The sequence below is a fragment of the Tupaia chinensis genome, unplaced genomic scaffold (assembly GCF_000334495.1).
Source record: "Tupaia chinensis unplaced genomic scaffold, TupChi_1.0 Scaffold139457_1, whole genome shotgun sequence".
Taxonomy (NCBI): domain Eukaryota; kingdom Metazoa; phylum Chordata; class Mammalia; order Scandentia; family Tupaiidae; genus Tupaia; species Tupaia belangeri.
The window spans coordinates 1169223-1188033 of record NW_006199342.1 but is presented as its reverse complement, the minus strand read 5'-3'; the positions used below and the strand labels follow the sequence as shown (position 1 = coordinate 1188033).

Here is an 18811-nt window from a genome sequence, read left to right as displayed (position 1 = left end):
AACTAGTGAGTAAAATAATTAAAATACTTAGGAAGCTCAAATTCAAACACACATACTCTCTTACTTTTATGTCACATAATTACATAAAAAGTTCATTCTTTATTGAAAAACTTATTCAGATAGGGTTGGTCACGAGAAATAGATAAAATCCAGACTATGACGGAAAATGGGAAAAAAAATCTCATATATAGGCCATTCCTCTAACATGCCAATAATCATATTGTCCTCTATGTCACTGTTAAAAATAAGGATTCTGCCCCATACCAGCACTATCTTTAATAGTCTGTATGTCTGACATTTATCTGCCTTTCTTTTTTTGAGAGAGACTTTTGCTCTAAGACATGTGCACTTGCTAGAGAGACAGAGAAAAATCGAGAAATCACCCCCTGTGAGGATGGCCAAGCTGCAATCCCTTCTCTTCCATTTTTCTCTTCCATTCTGCTCTGGGATTTGGGGCATGCATGCACATGTACCTGGCATGAGTTTTAAGTCACCCACTCTGGAACTTGAACCACAGTTGACCATGTGGAAGCCCAGTGCCTTAACCACTATGCCACTTGCTGCCCTTCTCTGTCTTTAAAAAAAAAAAAGGTAAGGGGCTAGCAAGTGGCATGGTGGTTAAGGTGCTAGACTCCCACATGGCCAACTATAGTTTGAGCTCCAGATCCAGAGGCTTAAAAATCATACCAGACACGTGTGTGCGTGCAAAAAATCCCACGAAGAGAATAGAGGAGAAAGGACTGTAGCATGGCCATCCCCCCAGGGAGGGATTTCTCACGTCCCTCCCACTGTCCCTCTCTAGTGAACACACACACCCTAAGGAAAAAAAAAAGTAAAAATTGGTAAATTCAGACTATCACTGGGGATACAAATGTAGTAATTTCCTTTGGTGTAAAATAGCTCTCCCTTGTATTTTTCCTAAATAGACCTCTTTTACACACCAAAAAGCCCAGATTAATTTAACAGTTAAAGATAGAAGAACAAGTTCATTTTCACTTTTCTGAAATCAAATCTTAATAGCCAGTAATTACATCTTCCTTCCACTTTCATCATTTTAGACTGAAGAGTTCTAATTATTTTAGTCACTTTTACAAAAACAACACATGTATTCACTCAAAAACTTGGCTTTCCTTCGCTAGAATACCCTGCACTGCTGAATCATTTAAGATCAGAATCGCAGACAGTAATCCACGTGCACAGTCAACATAGCTTTGCAAAGGAAGGATAATGTTTTCTGTTTTCTTTCTTGTTTCCTCCTAGTGAAACCCTAAAACTAGTGTCCTTGGACATCACTGCAATGCAATGGCTGCAGTCCTCAAGGAACACTACAATTCCTCCCCTCCTCCTCTGGTCCTATGGACTATATAAAGTGTAACTCGTGGTGACACGCTTCTCTTGGAGGTTAGCAAGAAAGTAAATCCAACAAAAAAGATGTGGATGGATAATCTTTCTTCCATGTTTTATCATTTCCCTCAGGACAGGAGTAAGCTAGCCACCATGACTTTAGTGCCATGACAATGGGAAAGTGAGTCTGAGTTAAAAACACAAGAGATAATAAAACAAAAGAATTTAAAGCAGAATGTCAAAGTGATTTTGTACCCCCATGTTTATACGTGCATTATTCACAATAGCCAAAAGATGGAAGCAGGGCTGGCTGGGTGCAGCAGTGGCAACAGGCTGTCAAAATGAAGCTGGGTCCACATGGATGACCTCTGGGTGTGGCTCCCCACTTGACCTGTGCATGTCCTGCCTGTGCACCCATGATCCCGACTGCTCGAAAGGCCAAGAGAGGGGAGATGGTGTAGTGAGACCTCACTGAGGGTGCTTGTCTCTCTCTCTCTCACTCAAGAAATAAATTAAAACTTGGGACTAGCAGTTGGCGTAATGTCTATGTCACTGGACTCCCATGTAGTCAACCGCAGTTCGAGTCCCAGACCCAGTGGCTCAAACTCACGCCGGGCACGTGGGCATGCGTGCCCAAGATCCTGAGAGGAGAATGGAGGAGAAGGGATTGCGGCGTGGCCATCCCCCACTGGGGGGTGATTTCTCGCTTTCTATCTCTCTGTCTCTCTCTGTCTTTCTGGTGAGCACACGTGCCCTATAGCAAGAAAACTCTCAAAAAAAAAAAAAGTAAGAAATAAATTAAAACTTAAAAAAAATAGAAATTTCAAAAAATTTGATGTATTTTTTCCCATGTTTTTCTATGCAATAAAATGTATCATGACTTTTCCAAGGACCCAATATTAGCAAATGTGATATGTACAAACAGTAGAATGCTATTCAGCTTTAAAAAGGAGGGAAATTCTGATACAAGCTTCAGCATGGATGGGCCTTGAGGACATCATGCTAATGACATAATCCAGTCACACAGGACATTTATCACATAAACCCACTTCTATGAGCTGCTCAGCATCGTCAAATTTACAAGGGCAGAAAGTAGAATGGTGGTTTCCAGGGGTTGGGGAATAAGGGAGCGAGGGGCTATTATTTAATGGGTATAGAGTTTTAGTTCTGCAACATGAGAAGCGTTCTGGAGAAGACTGGTGGTGATGACTGTGTAACAATACAATGTGCACTTAAAATGGTTTAAATGGTAAATTTTATGTTACACATATTTTACCAGAATAAAAGTAATTGGGGAAAAAAACCCATGCCATCAACATATTTTCATTTCCCTTTCAGTATGATTTTTTAAAAAAGTTAGTTAATATGTTGCAACTAATACACTCTCCAATAAGACAAATGGAAAAATGTTACATGATTCCAATTTCATCTTTTAAAACTCATACCATTCTTTTGGAATATAACTGCAGGTAACCTGCATTGTCGAATCAGGATTGTTTTCACTGTGACTGTGCCTCTAGAAACCTTCCTCAAGAAAAAAAAAAAACCTGCTCAGACTTACTGCGGCAGGCACTACTAGTTACTTACCAACCAATGCACCTTTTCTCTCACTGTTTACGAGACTAGTTTCACTTGTTTCCCTTATAGCAAAATAAGGTTAAAATATTCACCTCCCCTTGCAACTGGGGATAATCATATGGCCCGTTTTCAGTCAGGGGTAGACAGGAGAATGTTGAGTAGAACACCCAGGAGAGCTATTATCTCTGATAAAAATTAACTTGGCTGGCACGAATACCTTGCCTTTCACCTGCCCTCTTGCTCTCTTTGTTTAGGAAGATGGAGCAGTTTCCCTGAGCAGGTAACCAGCCCTGGATTGCTCACCTGCACACAGGCTGAAGGTTACTGGAGAAAAATTAATTCTTTCCTTCTTTTTAAAGAATTATTTAATTTTATTCATGATTTTTTTTTTTCAGTGACTTTATCAGAAAGAGAGAAGCAAAGTGAGAAAAGCAATCCACAAGGTCCCATGCTACCTACTGGTCCCAATTCCTTCATATTTAACCCTATAAAACAGTAGGGTTTTTCTTCATTGCAGCTGAAATCAATCCTAACTCAATCTTGACACCAACGAGATGAGTCTGAGAGAAGAAATTCAAGAAAACTCCTGGTCTACAAGAGAGAGAGACATTCTGTAAAAAGAACATTAATAAGACTAAACTGATACAATCTCCAAGTCACACATCCTAAAACTCAGGCCTAAGACGTAATAACTAAGGACCGATGATTAGACTAGTGAGATCAATGCATTCAGGATGTCAGAGCTTAAATCCACCGTGTTTTTTCATTTCAAAAACAAAACCAAAAAAACCTAACTGAAATGCATGCTGTGTGCCATGCACAGAGGTTGTCACTTCATACATAGAATCTCATTTCATCCCAATAGCTTGTAAGAGCCCATGCTCCCAACTACTTTACTGAACTGCTTTTTTGACAGCATTTTGTATTAAACAATTTATTTAACTGCTCTGCTTTTCCTCCTATATACAAGGAAGGGGATGTAATCCTTAAATACCTAACTGTTGTGAGAATGAAAGACAATGTCAGAGCCTGTAACAAGGGGCATGGGGTTAATTCTCAGTAAAATCTGTCATCATCTAAAAGAATAACAAACTGCACATACTCCCAAAGACAGCTGAATATCAGATCTTAAAATTCTTAAAATATAGATTGCTTAACTCCAACCACAGCTGATAAATCAGGTGGGGTCCAGTCAGCCAGGGGTATGAGGGAATCTGGTCTAAGAGAATGTCAACCCCTGTATTCTCAAGATACTATCAAGGTGACTAGTTGCAAGTTCCCAATCAGTAAAAGGCTTATCTACAAAAGTCACATATAGGAGCCTGCCTTCTGCCCACACCATGGCCTTCCTGACTTTCACATGCAAATATACACTCTCTGCTTTCACGGAGATTCAAGAATGCCTCTGCAGTCTATGTGGAGTTGCTTTAGGAGCAGCAAGAATCACACCTGCTCACCTTCGGGGCCAGGAATAAGGTAGGCCATGCTGATACATGAGATCAATCTCCAGCTTACTAGACAATGGTGCTATTTCACCTGCTCAGTGCATCACTTCGTTTTGGTTGCCCAGAAGTTCAGGGCCACATTTTGTACTATAATGTTCTGCAATCAAGTATCATTCTTATCGTTAATATTTTAATTATTCTGCTTTATTTTGGGACGATATACTTGAAAACATTTTATTACAAAAATTTCACATTTCTTTAGGAAGATTTAGACAAACTAAAGGAAGAAAATTTAAATCACCAATTTTTATTCCATTTTGTGCACATCCTCCTAGATTTTTTTAAGTTTTTGTTGTAGGATGTGTGTACTCACTGAAGAGAGAGAGAGAGAGAGAGAGAGAGAGAGAAAGTGAGAAATCACCCCCCAGAGTGGTGGAGGGTGAGCTATTTAATCTCCTCCATCTCCTCTCAGGATTTTGGGCATGAATATACACACTCTGATGCCAGGTCCAGGATTCGAACCATGGTTAACCACGTGGGAGTCCAACGCCTTAACCACCACATCACCTGCCTACCACCTGCTCCTAAACATTTTCATGTACATCTTTTTTAGAAAAATGACAAAATAAAAATACATAGTATATTATAAACTTTATTTTAAATATATCATGAACATGCTTTTATTACAGTACACGTTTTCTTATAATGTCATATTTTAGGGCCAGCCCTACTCTCAGCCAAGTAGTTGAGAGCCAGATCCCACGTGACCACCACAGTTCAAATCCTGGCATTGGCAGCTTGAAAAACACACTGGGTCCACGTGTGTGCATGCCCAGAAGCCCAACACAACCTAGAGATGGAGAAGGGATCGTGGTGTGACCACAGCCCCGCTGGGAAGGTCCTTTCTCCCACTCTCCTTCTCTTTCTCTCTCTGTCTCTCCATTTCTCTCTGCTGAGTGCATGACCCCTCTAGTAATTAAATAATAATAATGTCACTTTTAAAGTTCCATAGGTATTATATTGTCTGGACATTGACTAATTTATTTGTCACTACCACCCCCCCTTAATGACATTCTTAATTCTATTTCTTATTTGTAATTTTATGAGCATTTCTGTAATAAACAACCTTAGAGTTAAATGTTTGTAAACATGTCACATTTATTTACTTATTTATTGACTTATTTGCACTAATTCATTTAAATAACACATTCTTAAAAGCGAAAGTTAAATAGCCAATCCCAGTAGTCTCCCACATTCTTTTCTTTTTTTCTTTCTTTCTTTTTTTTAATTGTCAGAGGACATGTGCACTCATTAGAGAGAGAGAGAAAGAGAGAGAGAGAGAGAGAGAAGAACCCCTCCTATGGGATATGGCTACACCACAATCTCCTTTCCTCCATTCCTCCTTCCCATAGGATTTTGGGTACACATATACAAACTGCTCTGTGTGTTTTTCAAACCATTCAGTGTGACCAGAACTGCAGCCAGTCATGTGGGATCTGGCTCCCTGTGCATTCATTATGCACAACAGGGCTGACAGAAACACTCTTTTCTTGAATTCCAACATTCAATTTCTTCTTTCTCCTTTACTTATCCACAGCATATCCTGTAAAAGTTAGATTCCTGAGATTGGTTCAAGGTATCTTTTCATTTTTATATTCTCTTACTACATGGTCTCTTATCTACTCGTCCTTACAATATTTATGTTCGAAACTCCCCATGTACTATTTCTAACCCAAACCTCTTTTCCAAATTGCAAAAATATGTGTGGTAGTTTTTATTAACAAATTATATGGTAGTCCTTCACTCAAGAAGTGGAGTTTAATCCCCTATCCTCCTGAGTATGGGCTGGAATTGGTGTCTCATTTCTGACAAATAGAATATGCTAAAAGTGATGATGGAGAACTCGGAGACCAAGTCGTTAAATGCCCTGTGGCTTCCTCCTTGCCTTCTCTCATGCCTCTCATTCCAGGAGAAGCCAACCGTCTCTTCATGATGACACTGATGCAGCCCTAAAGAGAGATCCACGGGGCAAAGAATTGTGGCCTCCTGCCAACAGTCAGCAAGGAACTGAGACCGCCTACCAAAACAGCCATCTTGGAATCAGATCTCCCGGCTTCAGTCAAGCCCTCAGATGATGGCAACATCTTAAGTGAACCTCATGAGAGACTCTGGCTCACAATCACCTAGCTAAGTTACTCCCAAACGCCCAATCCAGAAAAACATCTGAGATAATAAACATTTGTTGTTTTAAGTTGCTAAATGTTGGGATAATGTGTTATACAGCAATCGATTATTAACATAGATTTGCTGTTTCATTTTGGAATAATTTATCACACAGCAAGAAATAAACATGTACCATAGATCCAAACACCTTCCTGTTATCTCCACTGAAATAACGCACAGACTCATTTCAGCCCTGACAGACCTGAAACTGAAACTGAATTGTTGGCCTTCTCACAAATCTATTGTACCTTTAGTCTTTCTCAGCTCAGTACTCAGCACCTTTATCCATTCCCTTGTTCATGCCAGGGCCCCCAAAATAAATCCTTGACATCTCTTCCCTCTAATGCCACAATCTATCATCTCTTTCAACTTCTGTTGGTTCTAATTCAGAAATCCAGCTTGAATCCATTTGTGCCTCTTTATCTCCACCGTCACCCCCCCAGTCTAAACTATTATCTCTTGCCTCTAACCTGTAGCCAGTAAGCTTCTGACATTATCTCCTAAATGTTCTTGTTCCTTTTTAAACAACTATCTAAATGACACCTAGCTTGACAATGAACTTTGGAGCAATTAAGTGAACTCGGCTTACAAAGCCCAGAATCATCCCACCCCTCCTATACCAAGGCTTATCTCACACTATTCTCTCTCTTTCAGTGTGTGCTCCAGCACATGAGCCTTCATGTAACTCAGGGAACCCAGGAAGCCTGCCCATGCTGCCGAGCCCATTCACCCTGTTCTCAACCTGTGTAATCTGGATGGACATGTCAAGTCTAATTGAAAATGTCTTTTCTTCAGAGCAGACTTCTAAACTCCTGTAGCTCTCAATGCATTTTTTTTCCTCTTGCACCTTAGCATTAATCTCAGGTTGATCACTCGTTGACTGGTATAAGTCCATGAGGGCACAGATGCCTACTTTGATCAATATAGTATATGCTGCTCACAACGGAAGTTGTCAATTAAAAAATTATTAATGGCCAGCCACAGAGGCAAAGCAGTAGCAATACTCCACAATGCTGCCACCTCATGGGAAAGTCCCACGTTCAAAGTCTCAAGGTCCCCCTGTTCAGGCCAGTGGGAGCACATGCACTCAGGGTCCCAGCGGCCAGTGAGCAGGGTGGATCGCAGAGTGAGGACCCTGATGGGGCTGTCCATGTGTGTTCCTCTCTCCCTCATGGCATGAATGTTTTTAAATATTAAATGAGTTTATTTAATGTGCCCACTAAGTTCATGTGTATTTATCATAATCCACTCTAGATCTCTAACTCGTCCACTTCAGTAACAAGAATGTGAATCTGTTAAATCTATCGCTTTTTCTTCTTTCTGAAAAATTTCGAACCATGAGCATCAAAATGATCCACTGCCTTCCTTTCTCATTTCACCTTCTTCATGTGTTTAAAGATTGTTTTATTATTGGCAAAGATGAAAATTTTACTTCTAGAAGCACTGAAAGGAAAGAAAGCTGGTACAAAAACAGTCCCTAAAGGCAGACAAGAAAAGCAATTCTCAAGCTTATTAGAAAACTAAATTGACCTGTGATTGATCTAAATAGGAACATTTTATCCTAGCGTTTAAAGTTTTGATGAATAATCATTTCCTTTTCCAAAGCTCAGTGTTTTATAATAGCAGAGAAAATCAGGACTCTGTGCTAGATTATTTTTTGAGGAAAAGTAACCAGAGACCCGCCGATGTGAAAACCAAGAAATACTAACAAGACAAGCTGAGGGACCAGCAGTTAGCGTAATGGCTATGTCGCTGGACTCCCACAGAGTCGACCGTGGTTCGCGTCCCAGACCCGGTGGCTTAAAACTCACGCCGGGCATGTGTGCCTGCGTGCCCAAGATCCCGAGAGGAGAATGGAGAAGGGATTGTGGTGTGGCCATCCCCCCTGGGGGGTGATTTCTCGCTTTCTGTCTCTCTGTCTCTCTCTGTCTGTCTGGCGAGCGCACGCGCCCTATAGCAAAAACCTCTCAAAAAAAAACACAAAAAAACAAGCACAAGCTGAAGCACACGGTAAAGAATGAATGCCTGGTCTCTCGCCTGCAGAAAACACCAGTGGGCTGAGGGACAGAGTTGGGTTATGGGGCAGGGCCAGTCACGGAGCAGCCTTTCAGCAAAGTCTGCAGCAACTAACGAGAAACTGTGCAGAGCATTCAGTGGAAATAAACAGAAACCACCTACGCCTCAGTCTTTCCACCCACATTCATACTCATGATGTCAGCAGCACCAAGACCCCAAGTGCCAAGATCATATGGCTTCCAGTGTAAGTGCGTAATCCTGTCAAACTTTGATTAAGTGGCATGTATTTTAACTTAATAGATTTGTGTGAAATACATACTGATAGAATATGATCAAGTCAGCTCTATACACAAACACATGGATGATGCATACTTTTACACAGAGAAATAAATGTTTTGCTTGGTGCATAAAAATACATAATAATCACTGAATTTAAAAACGATAGCTTTGGTCATTCATTCATTATAACAAATAAGATACACATATTTTTTCCTAAACTATGGTCCAAAGTATAATATTATTAATATCCACTATAGTTTATTAACATTTTAAAAAATGATTTATTTAATTTTATTTATCATCACTTTTTTTTTTAATTTGAGAGAGAGAGAGAGAGAGGGAAAGTGAGAAAGCAAGCCACCAGGTCGGAGACTTGAACCACAGTCAACCATGTGGGAGTCTAATACCTTACCCACCATGCCACCTGATGGCCCTTGTTTATTCACTTTTATAAACCAAGTGATAGAGCCAGACCATTATTACTTTAATCAATTCATCACTTCACTGAAAGTGAAATCTTAAGAAAAGAATTTAACCGCAGACAACTATGGCAGTTGAACACATAACTCTTTAATGTATAAATTGCCAGTACTCATTGAAACTATTTTCCCTGAACAATAAAAAGTAAATAAATGATATAAATGCTTACAACACCATAATCTTCTAGAAAAAAAAAAAATCACATCAGAATGACATAGTATCAAAACAACAATCATATATAATTTATTCATATAAAGTAAATAAAATTTTGGTATTAATACTCAGGTTAAACCTATTACAATGTAACAAAAGGCCTCTACCCTACCCTAATAGGAAAAAACCATGCCATAAAGTACCATGCAGAAGAGGGCAGTTGTCAGGGACTAGCCTGTGTGCGGAACAGGAGAGATGCCCCAGACAGCCCAGGTAAAGGGGAAAAGCTAATGTACCAGATTCCAGTGTTTAAGGCCTTTAGGGGATACACTCCAGCCAGCAAGCAAGACCCAAGTCTCCACCTGGCAGGGCAAGGTTAGGCTCCACTAACCAGGTGTTTACCCCACTAAGAAAGAGTCAGGGTCAAAGCTTTATCAACCATCAAAATTAAAGAGTGAGACTCAGCAGCAGGGTAAAGCAGACGGGGTAGAATAATCGAAGACGAGTCAAATGAGGTCACATACCCACACAAAGAGCCTAGCAAAAAAAAGTCACCATGGCTCCCAGCTACCAGGAAATTGTGAAGTGATCTTGATATTGATAATAATGAAATTAGAATACCCTTCAAGCTTAAGGAAGGAAATCCAGAAATAAAAGTTACAGCCCAGGGCAATTTTAGATTTAAGTAGATAGCTGATAGTCATTTTCTTAGGCATAATCAAATATTGTAACATGTTTAAAAATTGATTTATTAAAGTTTATACTCTTGCATAAAGAGCATTCAATCCCTAAAACCATGAACTGCCCCCAGTCTCATCTGTTAATAGGGCCAATTGCAGTGAGTGTTTAGGATACGGTCAACACATTTAGCAAACATAGTCCAAATGTTATTCCAGATAACCAACTAAAGAAGAGCTCATTTTTGACATAGATTTTATGCAAAATATTTTCAAAAACAACCAAGTTCGGTTATGTTAGCAACATAAGTTTGGTTATGTTGTGCAACCCTAGGTCTCATACTCGGTAACTACTGCCAAACAGAAGGGGGAAAAAAGCTTTTTTAACTGTGGGAAGAAAAACATGGGAAAAAATTTTCATAATGAAGACTAAAGAATCTCTTAGAATTATTCTATTCTTGGTTTCTTTGCTTTCTCTCTATTACAGAAGTTGAAAGTGACCAGTCATTTATATCAGATGAAAGAAAGGTAAGAGAGGGACCAGCAGTTGGCGTAATGGCTATGTCACTGGACTCCCATGTAGTCAACCACAGTTCGAGTCCTGAACCCGGTGGCTTAAACTCACGCCAGGCGCATGTGTGTGCATGTCCAAGCTCCCAAGAGGAGAATGGAGAAGAGATTGCAGGGTGGCCATCCCCCCCAGGGAGTGATTTCTCACTTTCTGTCTCTGTCTCTCTCTGTCTTTCTGGAGAGTGTATGTGCCCTATAGGAAAAAAACCTCTCCAAAAAAAAAAAAAAGAAAGAAAGAAAGAAAGAAAGAAAAGAAAAGAAAAGTGAAAGAGGGAGAGAGAGGGAAAGAAGAGATAGAAAGACAGAATGGAGCACTCCCCACAGGGTCTGATCATGCCGCAATTGTTTTCCTCTAGTCCTCCAGCCTGTCAGATCCTGGGTTCTCACACAATACCCAATATGTTTTAAAACGACCAGGCCAGGGATTCGAACCTTGGTCGCCGTGTTGGATCCAGCTTCTCTTGAGCAGCACAATTACCCCTGTGCCATGGAGCTGACCCTCACTTGGGCTGTCTTTTGATTATTGAGTTGTAATAATTCTTTATACATTCTGAGTACCAGAAGCATTAGATACATAATTTGCAAATATTTTCTCCCATTCTTCAGGCTGTCCTCTCACTTGCACTATTTTATTGAATCCTCACAACCATATCAGATAGTTCTCTGAGTATACCCCATTTTACAGATGAGTAAAAAGTTTTAATGCTGTTCATTTCAGAATTGCAACAGAGAATATAACTGAGGCAACTAGCCTCCCCACAGCAGTAAAATGTACTGTGAGTAACACTGAACTTCTTGATGTGATAGCAATAGTTACTAAACAGAATTAAAAATAATTAACTATAAAAGAAACAGGATTACTGATGCTTTGCACAGAAATACTAGAGGGCTCTTCTCTTGTTTAGACCAGTCTCCTTAATTTGAGAAGAAAGACTACCTTAAAATAAAGTACATTCAGCCTTAAGAAGCAAAACTTGGCCTCTGAACAGTGTCTATTCTTTACAATTGTAGGAAACTCTTACTGAGTTATGTAGTTGCAACAAAGGAACTCAGAATACAAGTGGTATTTTTGCTGAGATCCAAACATTGTAAATAGTCACAGTGGGTGTTCTGTTAGGCGGAGGACTGTTTCATAGTCAACAACCCCCTCTTTTCAGAATGTTTGCCTGCCTTAGCCCTGCACTACACTCTGAGATGATGAACAAAGCCATTTTGGCAACTGAGATGGCATTCCAACCAGTCATTCCTTCTCCTCTTATTTCTGCCACCAGATATGTTAAATATAAAAGATAATTCACAAACAATTTTATTATGTCTGTAGGATTATGTTCATGCAAAGTAAAGGTTAGCAGAATAGTTAAAATAATATGCGAGGGGCCAACAGGTGGCATTGTAGTCAAGATGTTGGACTCCCACAAGGCCAACCCTGGCTCAAGTACCAGACCTGGAGGCTTGCTATCTTACTTTCTCTGTCTCTCTCTGTTGAATACATAGGCCTTATAGAAAATTCTTAAAAATAATAATAACAATAAGTAAAATTAAATAAATATTTTTATATTAAATTAAGAAAGAAAATAACATCCTAGATCTACCAGCACTGGCACAGAAAGAGATTTAAGATGTTTAGCTAAGGCAAAGTACAAATCTGTAAAACAACAGAAATAATATTAGCTTGTATTTATTAAAAGTGGCTAATATAGGAGCCAGCAGGTGGTATGGTGGTTAAGGCAGCGGGATCCCACATGGCCAATGCTGCTGTTCAAGTCTCCCAACTTGAAAAACACGCTGGGCAAGTCATGCCCAAAATCCATAGGGACAATGAAGGAGAAGGGATTGCAGTGTGCCCATTACCCCTGGAGGGATGATTTCTCACTTTCCCTCTCTCTCTTCCCCCATACATGCCCTACAGCAAACTTAAAAAAAGAAAAAAACACTATAAATACATTTTATAATACATATGCTAGCAAATGCAACAGACACAGCCCCACAAATAATCTAATGATGGGGTCCTCTCTCAGGAGTAGTATATAATTTTTTAAGGAATTATTTATTTAATTTTATTTATCAATTTTTTTTTTTAATTTGCTGCAAGAACTCACCAGAGAAAAAGAGAAAGAAAGCAGGCTTCCAGGTCCAGGACTCGAACCTCAATCATCACCACACTACCTGCTGGCCCCGTAGAATGTAATTTTTATGTGATGAACTGTTTGAATTTTTAAATACATATACACAAGTAGAGGTCTTCAAAAAATTTATGGAAAATGTGTATTATGAAAAAATTGTGCAGAGATTTCAATTTTCTGCACTAAAATAAACCTACACTTTAATTGCATTTTTCCATAAACTTTTTGAAGTGCCTCCACATATTTACTATCTTATATAAATAGAAGCAAAAAAGAATAAGCATAACACTTTGTTAGCCCTAAAACCTTAAAAGCCATGGAAACGGTGCTCACTGCAGCAGCAAAAACACTAAAACTGGAACAATACAGAGAAGGTGAACATGGCCCCTGGACAAGGACAACGTGCAAATTCACAAAGCATTTCATAATTTTTTTCTTTCTTTCTTTTTTTATTTTTAAGGTTTTTGCCATAAGCCATGTGCAATCACTGGGAAGAGAGACAGTGAAAGGGAAAGTGAGAACACGCCCCCCAGGAGAATGGCCACCTGCAATCCCTTCTCCTTCATTCTCCATTTGGGATCCTGGGCACCCATGCTTACGCACTCAGCATGATTTTCATGCAGCCAGGTCTGGGACTCGAACTGCGGTCAACCATATGACAATCCATCACCTTAACCACCACACAATCTACTGGCCCCTAAACACTTCATATTTTTAAAGACTACACTGGGAGATTTCACTTGACTTTTGACAAAAGTGGTCAATTCAGCTAACATTATTATTTAATAAACTTTATTTTAAAAATTAAAAACATGGAAAGGAATGAATAAATATGAATACAATGAGTAAACGAACATATCTGGCTAAGTCTCAGTGACATTACAAACTTCTTAAAGTCATGAGAAAAATAATGCATCTACTTGCATATGTGAATTCTTGTGGAGGAATCATTTTTTAAAATAAATGTTCCATCCAAAATTTTAGAAAAAAAATTTTTAAGAGAGATTTTTGCTATTAGAGTGTATATGCTTGCCAGAGAGACAGAAAGTGAGAAATCACCCCCAGGGGAGATGGCCATGCTGCAAACCTTTCTCCTCCATTCTTCTCTCAGGATTTTGGGCATTTATACACACACACCTGGCATGAGTTTTAAGCTGCTGGGTCCAGGACTTGAATCGTGATTGACTACGTGAGAGTCCAGCAATATAATCATTACTTCATCTGCTGGTCCCCATAGAAAAACTCTCTTAAAGAAACATTGTAAGATCTCATTTTATGAAAAGTTAAAGTAGAAATGAAAAGATAAAACCATCAAACGAAACAAAATCTCTTAAGCCATACACAGTAAAGAGACACCTTCCTAAATCACAAAAGAAGAGTTATCAGATCTGTCTTAGGACCTATTCTGTTATTTTTCTAAAGAATTATTTATTTATGGGGCCAGCAGGTGGTGTGGTGTTTAAGGGAGCTGGACTCCCACATGGCCAACTGTAGCTCGAGTGCCACCTGCTAACCCCTGTTCTGTAATTCTTAAGCTGACACTAAACTAACATTTATTTTAAATGTATGGTTTATAGTCCTTAATGTTGAAGATAAATTTCATGTATTTCTCTTTCCTTGAGATATAATACAAAATTTCCTAAAGCAAAAAATAAGGGGGGGGGGGCAGGGGCAAAATCTTATATAAACTAACTTTAACCATACATACAAACACGCTTTTGTATCATGGTTTTAAAAATCATTTGCTGAGGTGGTGTGGTGGTGTGGTGGTTGAGGCGCTGGACACTCCCACATGGCCAACTCCGGTTTGAGACCCAGAAACTGATGGCTTGCTCTCTCCCTCTCTCTCTGTCTGTGTCTCTCTCTGGTCAAATTAAATGAAATAAATTAATTAATTAAATTAAATAAATAATTATTTTTCTAAAAAAGTATTTGCTGAGCCATCTACTGTAGGCCATGCTCATTGTTCCTTTAGCTAATGTCATTCTTGTTACATGGCAGGGATATCCTCCTTCCTTCTATGTGCTGTAAAACAAAGAAACTAAAATAGTGAATGTCTAGCCCTAGGCTATCTTAAAGCTCCAGGTGATAATTTCCAGCAGCATGTATGATGGTGCTTTATGGGAAATGAAAAGAAAAGTAACTAGAAGACTATAGGACCTCTATCCTCAGATCGCAAAAAATTATCAGTAGCCATGGTTCAAGTTCCAGACCTGGCGGCTTTCTCTCTCTCTCTCTCTCTCTCTCTCTCTCTCTCTTACCCTGTCTCTCTCGAGTCAAATTAAAATAAATAAGTAAAGTTAAATTAAAAAAATAATAATTCTTAAAAAAAAAGAAAGAAAGAAACACAACTTTCCCTTATATAGAGGCTTTAACATTCCTGGAATTTTTCTCTTGGCCCTAAGGCAACAAAGAACTGTCTTCTTGAAGATAAGTTTCTCACCCAAAAGAAAACAATAGAGTTTATCTATATGAAAACACAAAATTTAGGCCGTATCTAAATTAGTAGAGCACTCCGTTATCACTACCTATGTCTATAACAAAATCCTACCTTTATTTTTTTAAGAGAATTTTGCTATAGGGCATGTGTGCTCACCAAAGAGAAAGAGAGAAACAGAGAGACAGAAAGCAAGAAACCATCCCCTGGGGGGATGGTGACACCACAAACACTTCTCCATTCTCCTCTCAGGTTCTTGGGCACGCATGCACCCAGTGTGAGGTTTAAGCCACCCTGCCCGAGAATCGAACCCCAGTCGACTATTCTGGAGCCCAGCAATGTAACCACTATGCCATCTGCTGGTCCCAAACCCCTGTCTCAATTCTAATAGTAACCTAAATATTTCAGAAATGTATATTTTTCTAAAAGTTATTTGAAACTTTACTATTCTAAATATTCTAAAATCTATACTACTCTATTATCCTAAATAATCTAAATATTATTCAACAATAATTGCATTGTTCATAGAGACAACCAAGGGGGGGTAGAAAAAGATTGTAACTATAAAATTTAATTCACATCTATAAAATTATCAAGAAAAAGGTGATAGGCTTGAGTAACTTATCTATTACTGTCTCCAAAATATTTTAACAAATTCTTGACACCTTAAAAACAGAGGTAGAATTCTCTTTTTTATTTTTTGGTATAGGGCATGTGCACTCACCAAAAAGACAGAGAATGACAGAGAGACAGAAAAAAAAATAATATGCCCTCCTCTCCTTCCTCCTCCTCCCCCAACAAAAGATGTCCCTATCCTAATGCCAAGAACCTGTGAGTACATCAGGTTATATGATGAGGAGTAATTGAGATTGCCAATGGAAATACTCATCAGTGGACTTGCTAATCATGAACTTTAGGGATATTATCTTGGGCCCAATGAAATCACATGTGATCTTATGTGTTGAAAAGGGAGGCAACAGCATGAATATCAGAGTGAGCAGTGTGAGGATTTGAACCACCATTGCTGGTTTTGAAGATGAAAGTGTGCCATGAGCCCAGAATGTGGAATATGGAAAAGATAAGGAAATAGATTCTCTCCCAGAGCCTCCAAATAAATGAAACCCTGCCAACATGCTCATTTTATCCATAGTTCAGTGAGACTCATGTCAGACTTTCGACCTCCAGAACCAAAAGATACTGAGTAATGTTTTAAGCCATCAAGTTTGTGCTAATCCTGTAGAGCCACATGAGGAAACTAACACACTCGTGCATCCAACAGCACTCCTCACTCTTCATCCCTGCCTGGGGGTCACAAACTGGGAAGTACAAAATCAGAGGCAGAAACCGGGCAGCAAAAGCAGAGCTGTAGCCACCTAAAGTAGTCCTTCGGCTAGTGCACAGAGCAGTACCTACACACAAAATCTACACAAGGGGCCCAGCCTGATAGTACAGCTGGTAACAAACTGGACCACAGTGCTGGTAGCCATATGGTCAACAGTGGATTTGGGTCCCTGGGTCAGCCTGAAAATAGTCTGGGCACATGTGCACATGCCCCAGACTGTTTTTTTTTTTTTTTTTTTTTTTTTTTTAGGTTTTGCCATAGGACATGTGTGCTTGCCAGAGGAAAACAGAGAAAAACAGTGAGAATGAAAGAGAAATCACCCCCCAGCGGGGACAGTGTGCCACAATCCCTTTCTTCTCCATTTTCCTAGGGTTTGGAGCACATATCCCTGGCATGATTTTTCAGGTTGCCAAATCCAGGGCTCCAACTACAGGTGGTCATGTGGGAGTCCAGTGCCTTAACCACCATGCCATCTGCTGACCCCATGCCCAAAATCTTGACTAGCTGGACGGCTGGGTAAAAGGGGTCACAGTGTGGCCCTGCTTCTCTCTTTCTCTTTCTATCTCTCTTTCTCATGTGTGTGCAGACGCACACATACTATTATGAATAAAATAATTTTTTAAAAAGATCTTCACCAGAGGCAATTCCATAGAAACTGACCCGAGGGACCAGCAGTTAGCCTAATGGCTACACTAGACTCCCATGTAGTAGACCATGGTTCGCGTCCCGGACCTGGTGGCTTAAAACTCACACTGGGCACATGTGTGTGCATGCCCAAGATCCTGAGAGGAGAATGGAGGAGAAGAGATTGCGGCGTGGCCATCCTCCCTGGGGGTGATTTCTCACCTTCTATCTCTCTGTCTCTCTGTGTCTAGCTGGCAACCGCACGCCCCCTATGGCAAAAACCTCTCTCCAAAAAAAAAAAAAAAAAAGGAAAGAAAGAAAGAAACTGACCCAAAAGGAAGGACACTGGAGCCAAAATGGCCCTTTCTCTATTTCATGGGTGAAGCACAAGGGAGACCTTGAGGAAAAGCAGGTCACAATCAGGAAATACCTTTTGCAGGTTATCAGCTCAGTTTTTTTTGTTTTTGTTTTTTTTTGGAGAGATTTTCACTGTAGGGCGCGTGCGCTTGCCAGACAGACAGAGAGAGACATAGAGACAGAAAGCGAGAAATTACCCCCCAGGGGGGATGGTCACGCCACAATCCCTTCTCTTCCATTCTCCTCTCGGGATCTTGGGCACGCACGCACACGCGCCCGGCGTGAGTTTTAAGCCACCGGGTCCGGGACACGAACCGCGGTCGACTACGTGGGAGTCCAGCGACATAGCCATTACGCTAACTGCTGGTTCCCGCAGCTCAGTTTTCAATCCAGAATCTGCTAGTGTGAGTCCAATGAGAGGGAAGAATCACTCACACACACAGTCTTCCATCATGACTACACAAGAAAGAAGAGTGAATGCAGCTTTTGGCTGAAGAATCTTAAATATTAAGACCAATGAAGGGAATTTTGTTATAACTCAATGTCCTGGGTTATCTGGAAAATCAGGATGCCGTTTTGCACAGAAAAACAAAACAAAACAAAACAAAAAAAATACTTTTTTGACTTTTCCGACAACTCAATAGTTCCTCAGCAGAGTCAAAATCGTTCCAAACTAGCAACCTCAAAGTTCAGGTCCTCAATCTCTTTGCCTCGAAGCTCTACAATAACTCCCATATCAACCACCATCCTATCTGCATCCAAAGCATCTTGTGATAAACTCACTCTCTCCTGACCATGGAATTCCAAACACTCAAAACCTCCCACATCAGCCACTGCCGTCCAGATCAGGTGCACCTGTATGGGTAGGGCAAGTACTTACCCTACACCCTTCATGGCGTCAGCATGCTTTCCCGTCGCCAGCCCTATTAACGCTGTGCCCCTACCTGGAATACCTTCCTCCAGCTCCACTGCTCCTGTCCACCTCCACAGCAAATGGGACTCTCTCATGAAGTAGCTTCTGCCCCACCCAACGCTCACCTTTTAATTAATATGACATTTAATTCCTTATTTACAATTTTTCATCATTAAAGAGCACATATGCTTGCCAGAGAGAGACAGAAAGCAAGTCCCCCTGCCCTGGGGTGTGGTCTCACCTTGATTTC

General features: G+C 40.1%; 1 protein-coding gene and 1 non-coding gene across 2 annotated transcripts in view; one reads left to right on the top strand and one right to left on the bottom strand.

The window, feature by feature from the left end:
• UTRN (utrophin) overlaps positions 1-18811 on the bottom strand; it is a 645934-nt gene that overhangs the window by 521632 nt on the left and 105491 nt on the right. The window lies entirely within an intron of this gene.
• On the top strand, positions 13214-13320 carry LOC114004640 (U6 spliceosomal RNA). The gene has a single exon (XR_003546753.1). It is a non-coding gene; the product is annotated as a U6 spliceosomal RNA (small nuclear RNA).